Source organism: Enhydra lutris, unplaced genomic scaffold (genome assembly GCF_002288905.1).
Source record: "Enhydra lutris kenyoni isolate GAN:26980312 unplaced genomic scaffold, ASM228890v2 scaffoldscaffold1, whole genome shotgun sequence".
Lineage (NCBI taxonomy): Eukaryota > Metazoa > Chordata > Mammalia > Carnivora > Mustelidae > Enhydra > Enhydra lutris.
This window is the reverse complement of record NW_019154085.1, coordinates 18,891,654-18,907,944: the sequence shown is the minus strand read 5'-3', so window position 1 is coordinate 18,907,944 and position 16,291 is coordinate 18,891,654.

Sequence of the window (16,291 nt, the reverse complement as noted above, 5' to 3'; positions counted from 1 at the left end):
AGGGTATGATGTAGTCAAAACCAACATGAAAATTTCCACGGTTTACAGTAAAGGTTTAATGTTTACTCACCCAAGTGTTCACCATGTAGTTCTGTTGTGACTCTCTACCCGGGACATTATTGGCTAGCCTTGTGGCAGAGGCAAAGAGAGAGAGAAAGAGAGATAACAGATCTCACCTGTCTCTTATGCTTCTACTTTGGGGTGACACACGGATTGGCAAGTGACATGGTGACTTCTGAGTTTAACATGGCAGAAACGTAAACTCCTTCCATAGGGTGGAACATCACAAGTCATGGTGTGGGCTGTCAGGAGGGTAAAGAAGTACCATCCATCCATTCATTGCAGGAGCAGCATAGATTTTGAACAAGAATATACTCTATCTAAAAGGGAACCCTTGCAGAGAAGAGAGCCAAAAGGAATCCCTACAGCAGCAACTGTGAGGAAGGAGGGAGAGAGTGTCAGGAGGAAGGTTAGTCTGGCAGAGGAGGAGGAACGGATGGTGATAGCTTGGTGACAGGTCTGACTGTTAAATAACCACCTGTCTGGGTAGACACTAGAAGGTTTGGAGTGGTGGGCTAAGAGACTGCTGTTTCCTCATCAGCTTTTTTGGTACAAAGTGAGTTCTTTCAAACACTATGCAATGTAATAATTTAATGCAAATTTAAATTATTTTTTAAGTGGGTAGAAGCTTACCTACACGGTGTGTTGTGTGCTTGTGCCTCTGTGACGTGTGTGTGTCCCATGTTTGCCTTATGTGTGTGGTTAGGCAGTTCTTCTGAAACTGTAATTGGGAATTTCTGGTACCTGTCTGCCACAAGCTCAGTACAGAAATTGAGAGCAAACATTTATAAGCTTTAATAAGTTAATTAATTAATAACAATTCATTCATTAATTATTCATTAATTAAAATTGATTAATTCAACAGAGTATTTTATGTCTGTTGAAACACCAATAGTACAAAATGTGAGGGTTCTATTTTGTATTCTTTGTTTTTAAAAAATTTTTTTCCTAGTAATTCGTTTTTACTATATTTTGCAAACATCTGCGTTGGATTGGAAGTTTTAAAAAATGTGGTCCTTTGCCACAGTTTTAGAAGGACTGATTTAGGGTGTTAAAGTAAAGCTCTAGGATGAAAGCATTTGAGAATTGTCCTAGGACAATCAGCAAATGACCCATGCTACCCTACAGTGATGCTGCCTTCTGCTCATACTTGGAGAATTTTATGTAGAAAGAACAGAAGCATATTGAGGTCAGCGCTCCTTGTCTTTAGGTGGCAAAGTTATTTACAATATCCTTCTCTTCATCCAGCTTTCCCCTCGATAAAGCACCTGGAAAGAGTCCAAGGGAAACAGTTGTGTTTTCCAAGAAACCATGGGAAAGCAGCATTAGCAACCCTGAGGTGAAGACTTTTGACTTTCTAAGGCTAACAAGATTACTTTTTTTTGCAGTCCTGTCCAAATGCTGCATTTTTGACTGCACGGCTCTCGTGTTAATAGTCAAATACTTAAGGCATTAGTAATAGTAATATAAAAACATAGGGATTCTCTTGCCTTTTTTAACTGGCTCATTAGGTTCTTGCCTCTTTCCCTTCAGGCTTTATGCTCATGCTACCCAAAGCTTATTAAAAGGAGACAAAAACGTCCATACTAAATGTCACTGAAGGCTTCACAAGTGGTGCTTTACAGCGATAAAGCAAAATACAATTTATCATACGATGCATTTCAGAAGTGCCAGAGCACATTTCTTCCCTGGAATAGTGACATTTCTTTTCAATATATGAGCAAAAATGATGAAGTAGTCAGTAACTCTGTCAGTTTTAACGTTGAAGTTCATATGTATCTTGAAAAAACGCTTCTGGTATCTGCTAGTTGTGATTTAATCATGAACGTTGTCCTGGTGCACTGGAAAAGAGCACAGCTGACTCCTGCCCTAACAGGAGTTGTGACTACCTGAACTCAGGAGCAGGATATGGAGGTTTAACCACACCCTGAGAAGCATCCCATCTCTGCACGGTGAAGGGCTGTCAAAACCTGGCTAGCTCCAAAGACAGGAGTCACTGTGTCTCCTAAAACTCGCCATATCAAGGTATTTGACTTGTGCAATTAGGGACTTAATGAGTGGTTTTCAAGTTTTCTTTTTCTCACAAAACACATTTCTACCAATAACATCCAAAGATGGAGTGGGGGGGAGGAGTGCTGTGTATTTTCAAAAGCTCCTCCCACCCACGCTCGTAACCCCTCTCCACTCTCTCCCCTTCTACAAGGAATTTAGCAGGAGTTTTCTTGTTTGGGTGTGTAAGGATGATAGGGAAGGACAGAATAAATCATTTTACCTGTGCATGTCACCAAGCTCAAATGAGCCTAAGAACACTTAAAAATGTCGATGTCATTATTCCCAGTGTCCCTTCTCCGTGTAGACTTTTCTTAGTAAGGAATCTGGTCCTGTCAGCCAGATTGTTATATTTTAGTATTTGACATACTTTTTTTTTTTTTTTTTTTGGTAAGGGACTTATCGATGACAATTTACTGTATTGTTCTGTATGCTGCATTAACTACAACATTGCTTCTTCCGGGAAATAACTTCCTGCCAACAGAACTTTCAGGAAGACAAGCGTGCCTCCTCAGCACAAGCAGATGTTATATCATTAGGGTCGTACATTTGCAGATCAGAAAAACAACTTTGTTTCATCTTAATCTATTGGGTTGGAACGCATATCTTCACAGTTCTGAGATCCTCTTAAAATAAGAGGTCCCTTAGTAATCTCTTCTCAAACTACAAAGGAGGGCTATATGGAATTGAATTTACTAGTAAAATGGAATTGAATTTACTAGAATTTGGCATGCTCCCAGCCCTGGCTCTTGACGGGGTGACATCTTATTCTAGGATCATGGAGTCTTCCTCCTTAGACTGATTTTCTTCCAGGATGGATCCCATCCTTTTTTTTTTTTTTGTCCCTCCCGTCAGTAAACTTACCTTGTGTAGATTTCATCTAAGGGATCTGTAAATGTTATTGTCTAATATGGTACCATGTGACACCCTATAATATTCCCAACATCTGTTCTATGGCACAACACTAAACAGTTTTTGTGGTTTTGAAACAAGCCAGTAGAATACTTTTGTACTCGTGTGTCAGTTTCTTCTGCTTCTTCCAGGAAGGCAGCCCTGAATCATTTTCAGGACTTTTTTTTTTTTTTAATTGAACTCTAATCGACGTACAATATCCTGGTTTCACTTTTATATAACCTCATCTGTCACTGTTGGTCTAAGATTAAACAAATAGTGTTTGCACTTTAGGCTTACATGACGCAAGGTGTGAAAAGACTTACAATCAAACACTCCTTAAGCGGCTTGCTGCAGCTCACGAGTGTTTACGGAATTACCCATAACACAGCACACAGCCAGAGGAGTTTTAAAAACACATTTTCTTTCCACAAGGGCTCGTCAGAGCTTGCTGCACTCACGCAGGCAGAGCGCCTCTTGTGTGTAAGGAGGTAGAGTACCCATTCAGGTATTAATTTGCCTAAGCAAACGACTCCAAGCACCTCGGGGCTGGATGGAGTCTTACTTAGGGCACCTCCTTCCATGCCTGTTCATTGCCTTGAACAGAGTGAACCAAACTCAACACAGGGGGTAAGCAAGGAAGACCCGGGCTAAAGATTGCATTCTTAAAATTCTTAAAGGGGAGGAACTTATTAAACCAGAAGCAGAGAATTTTGTCTTGGGGAAAAAAACCCCAAAACAATGGCAGAGTACAGAGATTGTACGAGGCGTGCAGGAAACACATTGGTTTTCTTCACCATTTGGAGCTTCCTCTATGAAAACTAGGGTGGGGGATGGAACTACTTTGCTGGATTGTCATGAGGTGGAATGGGAAAAAAACAAAACAAAACAAAAAAACCCCCCTGTATCTCACTTAGCGGTGTCCCTGACTCACTGTAAGAGATTAGTATTAGATATTTTTATCACCATATTTACTGTATCCAATTAAAAGATAGTTTTGTGTCACAAAGAAAAAAAAAACATCAACTAAACCATTACATGATGATTTATCATAATTATTTTTTATTTATTGAAAAATTTTAGAGTGATTTGGACAGACTTTTAAAAAATCATATTTCATCCTCAGGCCATATAGATGCAAAGGAACCATTGCATGCTCAGAGTCTAATTCATCAGAATCACTTTCTGACTCAGAGACGTGGATCTCCGTGTTTTTTCTCACAATGTTTTCTGTGATGTCAAGTGTTAGAAATTAGAAATGAATCCTCCACGCAATCCCAGATTTTCTTGCAAACCACTGCCATGCCCTCTCCTTGCGCTCCTTTTGTCTTTCCAGGAAGCATCCACAGAGCATTCTCAGGCAACAACCAAATTCATACTCTTTCTTCAATTCCTGCACACCATATCCTAACTTGCTTCTTCCATGGTCTTTCCCACACTAGTTCATGACTAAGTCCATCGTAGGAGTTGCTCAGGACAAAATTCCTGGAGTCATCTTTGTCTGTTGCTTGTTACGCCCCATATCCAATCCCACCAAGATTTCAAATCCAGAACCCGGCTCTCACGTGCCTTTCTCCACCGCTGCTTCTCTAGCCTAAGGCATCATCATCTTTCACCTATAATCACCTCCAACAGGTTTTTCTGCTTTTGTCTTGGCCCCGTTACAGGTCTGTCGTCAACACAGTGGCCTGAATGAATCATGCAAAACTAAGTCAGCTCTTGTCCCTCCTCTACCTGAAACCAAGCATAAGCTGCGGTTTCACTCACAAGTGAAAGCCAAATTCTTTGCAGTGCCCTCCTCCCCTGACCCTCCGTAACTGATGCTTCCTGCCTCACCACCCCCCCACTTTCCCCCTACTCCCTTCTGGACACTTCCTTCAGACTCACTAGCCTCCTGGATGGTTCTTAGTCTCACCAGGCATGCGCTCTTTGCCCTCTCTTTCCTCTGCATGGAAACTGCCTCCAGGATCCACGGACTTAACCCCCCTCACCTCCTTCAGGTTTTGCTCGGGTTCTCACAGAAGTCTACCTTTGGCCACCTGAATTAATACAGCAACCCAAACCTCCCTTGGTACCCCAGCCCACCCCACCTCCCTTAACACATTCCATGTTTTCTTTTCCCATAGCACTTAACAGAATAACGTACGATAAAACTTACTTATTGATTATGGTGCATTGTTTATTAGATTTCTCACAAGGGCAGACACCTTTAATTTGTTCACTGATGATTCCCAAGGGCCTGGAACGGCGCCCGAGAGACATCCCCTCAACACTTGTTGAAGTGCACTGAACTGTGATGAATCCCATGACCGAAATCAGCACAAGGTGCCACTGGAGTGTGTGGAAATGGTCTGCACTGAGCAGGTCCAGAAAGACTTTGTGAAGGAGCTGATGCCTCAGCTGAACTTGTTTCCCGATAAACAGACTGAGGTGGCTGAAGGTATCATGAGAAGCAATGAAATCACACACGCAAAGTCCTCCCCTGGGTATTGTTTCAGGGGGAAATTCAGATTGGACACTACCTATGATTACCGTTCAGAGTAAGGAAGTTAAATCCCATAGGCAATGAACTTTGTAAGCAAATGTTTCAACAAAGCTTAGTTCTGTCTGGGTGTACCCTATTATTATCGCGAGCACTGATAACATTTCACAGTCCAACTGCATTGGCCAGGAATTCCAGTCTGACCAGCCTCAATCTTTGTTTTGGTCAGTAGAGTAGCCAGTAATGAAATTCTAAGGTTCTGCTAGCCAAAATAGTAGTTACGGAAGTTTATATTGATTATCTTTAGAAAGGAATGCAATGACATAGATATTTTTTCTTATTTGAGGTGTTCTTTCAGTGCAGACCAGGGTTTGTCCTTGGAGAGAGAGCCCTAACTATTTCAGTACTTGGGACAAGACACAAATCCACTCTCAAATCAGCTTTCTAAGTTACAATGTATGATTTATGTGTTCTTAACAATCTGTGCCATCTGGTGGCTTCATATTAAATAATTATTCTTGATAATTAGATGACAAGCTCAGTTGTTTCTAGCTGTTGGAAGAGTGTATGTGGTGTCAACATGTAAATATAACACATTCTAGAATTGTATGCTCTTTACAAAGTTTACCTGCACCCTTTGAATTTCAGTAGGCAGGTACGAGACCCTTTCTGCCTTCCCGATGTTGACTCTTTTCATAGAATCACCTAAGCTCAGTCCCTGGGTGACACACGTTAGTCAATATGCATTATTAAAATGACTAAATCAAGTAAATTGTGGTCCAGAAGAAACATACGGGTTAAGCCTCAAGGTGTGGGGGAAACTGAACTTAGTATACTCTTGTATCTGTAAAATAGGTTTTACCATAATACCTATTTTAGTCTTTATGAGAATTAGTATGTGTAACAGGAGTTAATATTTGTAAGTGTTTGGCATATTTCTTTTATTAGTAGGCTTTATTTTTGTAGCTCAGTTTTAGATTCACAGAAAAAGCAAGCCGACTGTACAAGAATATGTACACTTACATATCCTCCCCTCGCCCTACCTCTAGCTCAGTTTCCTGTTATTAACATTGTACACTAGTAGGCACATTAGTTACAATCAATGAACCAATACTGATACATTACTATTAACTAAAGTCTGTAGCTTATTCAGATTTCCATAGTGTTTACCTAATGTCCTTTTCTATTTTAGGATCCATGCAGGATACTATGTTACATCCAATATTTGTGTCTTCTTAGGCTTTCTTTGCTGTAACAATCTCCCTGGATTTCTTGTTTTTGATGACCTTGACAGTTTTGAGGAATACTGGTCAAGTATACTGTAAATTGCTCCTCTACTGGAATTTGCCTTTGGCACATTGGAGGGTTTACAAAATTGTTGACCGTTATTATTTCCTTTGCGTTAAAATGTGGAAAAGAAGTGGGATGTTGGGAGAATCATTTTGCTGGGTGTTCACTATTAATTAATTACTTCCTTAATGTATTATTATTATTAAAGATTTTATATTTATTTCAGAGAGAGAGAAACAGCACAAGCAGGGGGAGAGTCAGAGGAAGAGGCAGAAACAGACTCCCCACTGACTGTGGAGCCTGAATTGGGCTCAATCCCAAGACCCCGGGATCATGGCCTGATCCAAAGGCAGATGCTTAATCAACTTAGTCACCAACACACCCCTGGATGTTCAATATTAAAAAAAAAAAAAAAAAGATTTCTTTTAAGGCTTGGTCAGTTTATTAGTGCTGAAAAACTGGACAAATTTGGTTTGCCTACATCCATCCTTCCAGCTGTCCATTTGTTTCAATAAATATTCACCAAGTCTCTATTGTGAAGGTAAAAGTGTGCTAAATGTTAAGGATTCAATAATTTGACTTCTGGTAAAATAGGGAGACAGTTAATAAACAACTAAAGAAATAATCTGAAAGATAGCTTATCACAAACAAGGAAGATAAAATATTTTTATAGTAAAGAATATCTCTTGTAGGTGGGGGGAGGAAGGACTATTTTATTAGGATGGTGTATTAGTTGGAAGGGACAGAAAGTTTAAGAAACAGAGGCATAAGCAAAATAAGAATTCCCTTGTCATGTTGAGGAAGTCAGAGCATCAGTCCAGAGCTATTGTGGCTCCATAGATTCAGGACCCTGGCTCCTTCCATCTTATAGCTCTGCGGTGCATGATTTCATTCCCTAGGAACATCTCATGGTCTAGGACAGTTTCAGGGGCTCCAGCCATCACATTTGAATTCCAGCCAGCATGAAGGTGAGAGACAGACAAGGGAATACTCCTTTCCCCATTTTTGCTTATTTCTTATTGACCAAAACTTAGTGGCTTTACCCAGCCATTGTACTTAATCTTTATCCAGGTGGCCTGATATACCTGCTACGTATCACAAGTGTTATTGCTATAGGACAGCAGTTCTAAATGCATCAGAATCACCTGCAAGACTTGTTGAAGCACAAGTTTCTCATTCAGTAAGAGGCAAGAATTTGCATTTCTAGCAAGCTCCAATGTGTTGCTGATACTGCTGGTCCAGGACCACACTTTGAGAACCACTACCCTAAAAGGGGAGTGTGAATATTTGGGGAGCAGCCTCTGATTTGGAGCATAATTTGGACTTTGATCATTTACATGTTTGTACTGAGACAGATTATGCTTTCTGAGGTCAAGTATCTCATCTTTGATATGTCAGATCTGGATAAGTATACACAATTTTGTCATTTTTGTAAGAGGTTCGGTGTTTAGGTTATCTACTGCTATGTAAAACGCTAGCCCAAAAGCAAGCTTAAAGCATTCATTTGCTTGTGATTTTGTAGGTCTGCAATTCGAGCAGGACCCAGGGCAGAAGGCTTGCCTCTCTTCTCCATGTGCGGGCCAGTCATGACTAAGGCTGGAGGATGCAACATGGCTTCACTCACACATCCAGGGCTGGGTACCTTGGAGCTTCTCTAGGAGACTCTTTCTAGCAGTACAGCCTGAACTTCCTTACTTGGAGGCTTGGAGTTGCAAGAGGGTGAAATGGAAATTCTAAGTCTTCTCAAGCTCTAAGCCTAGAAATCACACCGAGTCCCTCCTACCAGATTCTGTTGGTCAGAGCAAGTCACAAAAGCAGCCCAGATTCAACTACTGATGGGAAGGAGGAGTGGCCAAGTCACAATAAAAAAGGGCATGTGATTGAGAAGGATTATTGTATCCGTCTGGTAATATAGTCTGCCCTGGTCAGGAATGAGAATGTCATTTGTATAGTAGGAACCCCTTATCATTGTAACTATGGACATAGATCATTTATTGTATTTTATCCTTACCAGGACCAGAGTATGAATTTGGAGAAAGCATTTCCAAGGTTTTTTTGGTGCATGGCTAGAAAAGAAACAAGATCAAACAGGATTTTAGAAAGTCTTGTTTATTGTAAATAGCTTTCTCATACTTTTATAGATATAAAAGTTCAAATATGAGGAGGACACAATTTGGAAATAAGTCCATCAATATTTACTTGCTGACCTTTTTTAGCTACGTGGCTATTTTGATTGAAAGTTGTGATCTCAAATTTTGAAAGCCAGCATTTCAAAAATAATGTTCTCACATCCATACAATGTGAATTAATGCTCTAAAAGAGGCCAAGTTTATAGTATATTTTTATACATCGTGTTACTTAGGCTGAGAGAAGAGACTCTACTCTCTCCACCCCCAGTGAAATCTCTAAGAGTGCTTGAAATTTTGCCAGGAGTGATTATTCGTTCAAGCATTGCTCATTTTCACTGATTCTTATGTAGCAAATACTTCTGGGAAGGGAAGGGTGGAAGTAAGTAGCACTGTACTATGAATAATTTAGAGGAACTGTCTTCTCAGAGAATCCTGAGAGTCCTGGATGCCTTTGGAGGAAGAGGGCCCTGAAGACAGGAGCTTGGCCAGATAGGAATGGAAAGGTGAAGAATGGTTAAGATAGAGTTACCAAGCCCCAATTTCTTTACCTCAAACGTTGCATGCATTGGGCTTACACGATGTTAAAAGAATCAGTTCTGTACCGGCTTTTTTATTGTGGAGAGAGCATTTTGTTCCTAAGATATGATATCATACATTCTGTGTGTATGTGTGTGTGTAAGTGTACGTGTGTGTGTTTCTAAACATTTCCCCACAAAGAGTATTTCTTTACCCCTAAAATAGCTCCAGCCGCCTGCTTGGAGGTTTTTTTTTTTCTCTTATAAAAACTTTTAACTTCTGTGATTTTCCTTTGGAATGGACTATCTCCTGCAGGCCTCCCCTCTCACCCTGTTTTCCAGGGTCCAGAAGACAGTGCTGGCGTTCTCCTGAGCCTCTGAACTTGCCGGTGCACTGTGGGAAAATTCCAGCTGGGGCGGATACCTTGCCGTTTGCTCACCAGGTGTTGAACGGACCAGAGGGGAGCCGCCCCACAGCCTGTGTTTTCCTCGTTTGAATAGCAAGCTTATGTCCATCTTTGATTTCCTTAAAGGCACTGGTTCTCTCCTTTTCACGTATGCCTTCACCCAGTGAAAACTAATCTAACTCAGAAGCCCTGAAGAGTTACATTCTCCGGAGCTGCCTTTGTTGGAGGAGCTAACACAGTGCAGAGCCGTGATTTTATTATTCCCGCAGAAAGCCAGAGTCTGTTCGCTGGTTCAGATGAAAAGCTCTGTGACTAACAGGATTCTTTCTTCGTTGCTTTCTTTTTTTGGGTTACATTTCTCCCATGAGCTGCCAGGTTGTTTCACAACGTTTCTCCCGGGTGAAGTGATTTATCACGCAGAGTGAAGGAGAAGTGGGGACTGTCTGCTTTACTTTGACCCCCCCCCCCCCCCCCCCCCCCCCCCCCCCCCCGCCGCGACAGCAGGGCTTCTGCTCGGGCAATCAGGACAGGCCCACAGCCTGTCACTTAGGTGGTGTGGGCCCAGCAAAGGAAACTTGACTCACAGCTGTTACCATTATGGAGAAGTCCCGGGATACGGGGCGGTGAGCCAGCTGGGGTGCAGCCTGCCTCCTGGTTCTCCTTCCTAAAGCCAAAGGCTTTTGGAAGACAAGCCTTAGTTTTGCAGCCAAACTAAAGATGGAGGTCCTTCTGCTATAGTCCTGGGTATCTTCTCCATATGGATTTTATATCAGCCAGCGGCTGCTGTAACCGAAACAAGAGTGACCAGGAATAGGTCTCTTTAAGCCTCCGTGTGGGCTCCTACTCCCACTCCCTAAGCTGGTAGACAGCATCCCAGGGGATACCCACAGGCTGTTGAAGACCCCTCTCATTCCAGTGTCCCGTCTTGCTCTCCTTAGTCACTCCTTTCTTCCCAACCACTTCATACAGACAAGCATGATTTTTGGGAAAATAAGTGGCAGTCAGGCAAATCCAATTAGTAGCTTAGTGTCGCGACGATAGCTGAAGAACCAGGTGATAAAGACACTCTAGTCTTGACAGCTGGCAGAGGTCCACCTGAAAAACAGGCAAGCCCTGAGCAATGAATGAATTGGAGGAAAGTGCTCATTTGCTCACAAGGTGGCCCGAGAGGATTGTCAACAGGTGCAGAACAAATGTAAATTCAGCCTCTGGTAACCTCTTGGGGGAATCTGTGTTGGGGGTGGGTCCTTCAGCCTCCAGACTCTGAGCCCAGGCTCCCACGAATGCCTAGAACCACCCCAGGGGCTGGGTTGGCCCTGACAAGTTGGGAGCGGATCATTGTACTATAAAAATGTAACCAGGAAAAGAGAAACCATGCTGAGCATTTGAAACAGGGAATTTAATGCAGGTCAGTGTTTATACAGAGACAGAAGAGCTGAGAAGCCAGACGATGGATGGTGAGATAACCCAAAGAATGGGAACAGCTGGAAGTCACCGCTACTACTTCCAAGCTGCAGGTCAGTGGTGTGTGTGTGGGGGGGTGCTTTTTCACTAAAGAGGTGGAGGCATGAGGGTCCTGTGGTGGGAAACCACTGCGGGTCTCTCAGCTGAAAGCTGGAGCCCAAGACAAGATGCCAGAGACACTGCCTTAGGCAGAGAGGGAGGGAGCGAAATCCCCTGGGAAACGGAGCTCCGCCCAGGCAAGGAGCGGGTTGTGTGTGTGTGTGTGTGTGTGTGTGTGTGTGTGTGTGTGTGTGTGTGTGTGAGATTGAGAGAGAGAGAGAGAGAGAGATGGGGGGAGATCGGAATTGAGTCTCACTGGGAGCAAATCTTGAGTCTGCAGTGCCAGGAGTGACTCCTGGCTGCTATGACTCCCACCAACGGCAGCATGTCCCGTCAGCAGATTGTAGGGGAGAGTGTGGTGGTCACAAGTGCTGTATTTTTCTCACTAAGAACGTGGGGCACATGCATGTATGCATTTATTCAAGAGTCACTGAACTATAATATATAAATTGTACCTTGATAAAATGTAAAAGTACACACATGCAAAGAGACTTAGGCTCTGGAGTCACACTGTTTGCTACTAACTAGCTCTTATAGACTGAGTGTGTCCCCTCCTTCCCCCCTCCCAATTCATCTGTTGAAGCCTTAACTCCCCATGTGACTGCATTGGGAGAGAGGGCCTTTAAGAAAGTCACTAAAGTTAAGAGAGGTTATAAGGGTGGTCCCTAATCTCGTAGCACTCGTCTCCTTGTACCAAGAGAAAGGGAAGCCACAGATCTTCCATTCTCTACACAAAAGAAAGGCTGTGTGAGGACAGCAAGGCAGCCACCTGCAAGTCAGAAAGAGAGGCTTCACCAGAAACCAACCCTGCCAAGCACCATGATCTTGGTCTTTGAGCCTCCAGAATGCTGAGAAAATAAATTTTTCTTTTTAAATCACCCAGTCTGTGGTATTCGCTACAGCAGCCTGAGCTGACTAGTAGACTAGCTGTGTGACTTTGAGCAAATCACACAATTTCTGTCTACCTTATTTCTTCATCTGAAAAATGGAGATAATAACATTCCCTCCTCACAGGATTTTTGGGACAATTAAGTGAGATAGGAGTTCAGAGCACTCAGCATAGAGTAAGTACGCATGTGTAGCTCTTGCCATTCATACCCCTGAATTTCTGCTTCAGTCCCCCTGACTGGAATTCTGGGTCTCACCTCTCCTCAAATGCTATCTCCAGCACCCTGGCCTCACACAAGATCTTGCTGGTCCTCTCCCGGTGTCCTCTTCCTGGCATCCTCTGGCTGACATTTGGGGTCCTGCTGGAATTGCTCAGAACTGTCCCCTGCCTTTCTCTTAGCTGTCTGTGCTCCATCTCCACCCTGAGAATGTCGTGTCCTTTCAGTTCTGTGCTTTGGTCCATTTACCAAGTGGCTTGTGGCTGGTCCAGCTCTTTTGGTTTCCCATGACCCCGTCCGTTCTGATCCTGGCTACATCCCACCAGCCGGGGCGCTTAGCTTGGCCCAGCATACTTCCCACCTCTGGTAGCACTCCAGGCTACATGCACAGACTCATGGAGTTGGTAGCTCTAAATTTTTCTTTTAAAATTTTTATTTATCTGAGAGAGAGAGAGAGAGAATGAATGAGAAAACATGAGCAGGCAGAGGGATAAGCAGACTCCCCACTGAACAGGGAGCCCGACTCCAGGTTCCAATCCTAGGACCCTGAGATCATGACCTGAGCAGAAGGCAGATGCTCAATGGACTAAGCCACCCAGACGCCCCAGCTGTAGATTTTTCTGTCTAGAAATACCTTGGGCTGGAAAGGGGTGAGAAGATGAACTTTCTCTTACATGTTTAGCAAAATGCTGTTTTATGTTGTTGTTGTTGTTTTTAGATTTACATTGTGGACTTATTTGGGGAGAAATAATGGAAATTATGTATTCGCGTGGCATTGAGGGCTATGATCACAGGTGGATTGGAGACAACTTCCCAGCATCAGTTCCTTACTGGGCACTTGTTGCAAGTTTTATGTGGTATTAGAATCTGTGTTTGTCTGTCTGAGGTTTGCTGGGTCATTTGTAAGCAGTGGTTCTCAGGTTTGTAATGAATCATGTCTATTAGTTTCCAATTATCCTATATCACAAATTTAACAGTGCAAACCAACACATACTTATTAGCTCACAGTTTCTGAAGTTTTTAGTCTTTTAAAGTTGCACAAATGATACAATCTGGTAATAGCAAGTTTAAACACTGAGCAGTTTATAAAGTAAAAATGGTAACATATGCCCTTATTCACTTCTGTTCTAACTCTCCCGGAGAAATGATTACTGGTCGCTGTGAGTACATCTATACACCCTTTTTGCAGGCTTAGATGAACACACACTCATAGAATACACTCCCCCCTCCTTTTATTTGTGAAACAAGAATGAGCTCACACTTCAATTAGGTAGAACTTCTGTTTCCAAGCGATAGAAACTCTACATCAACCATTTTTGGCAAAAAGAGGAATTCACTGGCAGAAGAATTTAAACCACAGGACTCAATGTCTCTGTCTTTCTCTCGGCTTCTCACAGACCAGCATTCTCCACAAGTTGGAAGTCTGGTCACCAGAGGCTGCCTGGCTCCCAACTCCACGCTTCCCCACACAGAGGGCTTTTCCCTTGTCTTTAACTCTAAATAGAGCATTCCCAAGAAGGATGTTGACTGGCCATGAATATCATTTAAAGTACCTTCAGCTGCAGATAACAGAAACCCCAACTGTGAGTGACTTAATAGAGATTTGTTCTTTTCATGAAACAAGATGTCTAGAGGTACACAGTAGTTCTATAGTCCAGCGATGCCATGCTTCTGTGTGCATCAACTTCTTGGCCATTCTCTTGGTCTTCCCCTCAGAGTTGCAAGATGAGTACAGCTGCTCTACATATCACCTTTTAATTTGAAGGCATTTCTTTTTTTTTTTTTTTTTTTTTTTTAAACCTGGCTTCTCTCAAAAGCAAAACCTGAGACACAGGTTGTTGTGCAGTGGCCTGGGGAGGTGATGGCAGGGAGCAGGGTTAAGGACTGAGGGGGTGAATCTGGGAAAGAGGGACAGCCAACATAAGAAAGCATTACTGAGTGGGATGGTGTGGAGGGCCACCTTCTAGCATCTCCTGAGGGGCCTTATGAAATCTACCTCAGGACTGGCTGCTAAGGGACAAAGAGGGAAACTTTCTTCTATCAGCATGCTCCCTCCTCCCCTAACTAAACAATATGACAATGGACACACTTTCCAGTCAGTGTATGTGGTTATGATATACACAGTTTGTATCTTCATCATTATACAGAAGAGTCACACTTGCCTATTCTATTAATGGGCATTTAGACTGCAGTCCTGGTTTTATATCAAGTTGTCATAAACACTGAAAGGCGGATGGCCTCCCTCTCCCGACTCCCCGTCCCAGAACTGAGGGACTTTTATCCTGTTTCAAGGCTTTGGCACACTGAAAAATATAGCAGTATTTCATCTTGCCAAAACATAACTATTTCACACTAACCTATTCAGAGCAAAAATAGAAAAGAGGTAAAAATAGCTTCTGAGTAGCCAAATGGATGTCAAAGAGTTACAAATTCCAGCTGGACTGCATACCCCCCCGCCCCATGTGCGATGTCACTCTGGTTTGCACTGAAATCTCGTGCACTTGCAAGAGAGAGCTTTGTTAGGAGCCTGTTTAACCTCATTTTACTTACAATTCTAACTAGCTTGGTATCCTAGTTACTATTTCCACAAATGAGAAGGGGAAGGAAGCTGCTAAAGGAAGCCACACTGCCAACTCAAATGAAAAAAGGGACTACTGACAGTAATGAAAACAAAACAGCAGAAACAATAACCCAAAACCTTTTTAAAAATTTCCCAAACATGTAAAAAGAATACTGATATTCTACCTACTCCGCGGAACAGGAAAATAACAGAGGTTCCCAGGCAGGAAGAATTGTTAAAATCACATTCAGAGGCCTCTTTACAAGGCATGGCAATGAAGAATTTATTTTATGCTGTTAGAGCTTTTCATGCAGTATTGATTCAGTGTGATTGTTCTTTTTGTGCAATAGTTTGGAGAGATTTCCCAATACGTAGGTTTCAAATGATGAAAAAGTTGATTCTAAAATCTCTGGGGAATATCACTGTCCAAACAACTGGTTTCCATGGAGTTTTAGCCATAAAATTTCCTCCAGCAGCCTGGTTGGTAACCATATAGAATGATTTCTCTACCTCTCTGCATAATGGGGTGATATCAACTAGCCTCCCCTTCTAATTCAGGCCAGTGGTGCTCCATTTTGTGAGTGCCCTGGGACCGTCACTAACCATCCTTGGACAGTAATGGGTTAAGGTTAAGGGGAGACTTTTATCCATCCTCCTAGAAATTTTCCAGAAATATTAGAGATAAACTGGAATGTACAAGAAAATAATCTTTTTTCAGAAAGAAAGGAATTTGAGAACTTTTTTTTTTTTTTAAAGATTTTATTTATTTGACAGAGAGAAATCACAAGTAGGCAGAGAGGCAGGCAGAGAGAGAGGAGGAAGCAGGCTCCCCGCGGAGCAGAGAGCCTGATGCGGGGCTCGATCCCAGGACCCTGAGATCATGACCCGAGCCGAAGGCAGAGGCTTTAACCCACTGAGCCACCCAGGCGCCCCGAGAACTTTTTTTAAAAAAAAGGTTTTATTGATTTATTTTTGTGAGAGAGAGCGAGAGCGCTCACACGAGCTCACAGAAGGGGGGAGAGGGGCAGAGGGAGAAGCAGACTCCTGTCTGAGCAGGAGGCCCAATTCAGGACTCAGTCCCAGGATCTTGGAATCATAACCTGAGCTGAAGGCAGATACTTAGCAGACTGAGCCACCCAGGCACCCAAGAACTTCTACAAAAGTTCTGTATGTAACAAAATGTCATTCCTTTCTCGTTTAGTTTGTCTAATTAGTAAATGGCGTGGCATCAGTTAACCA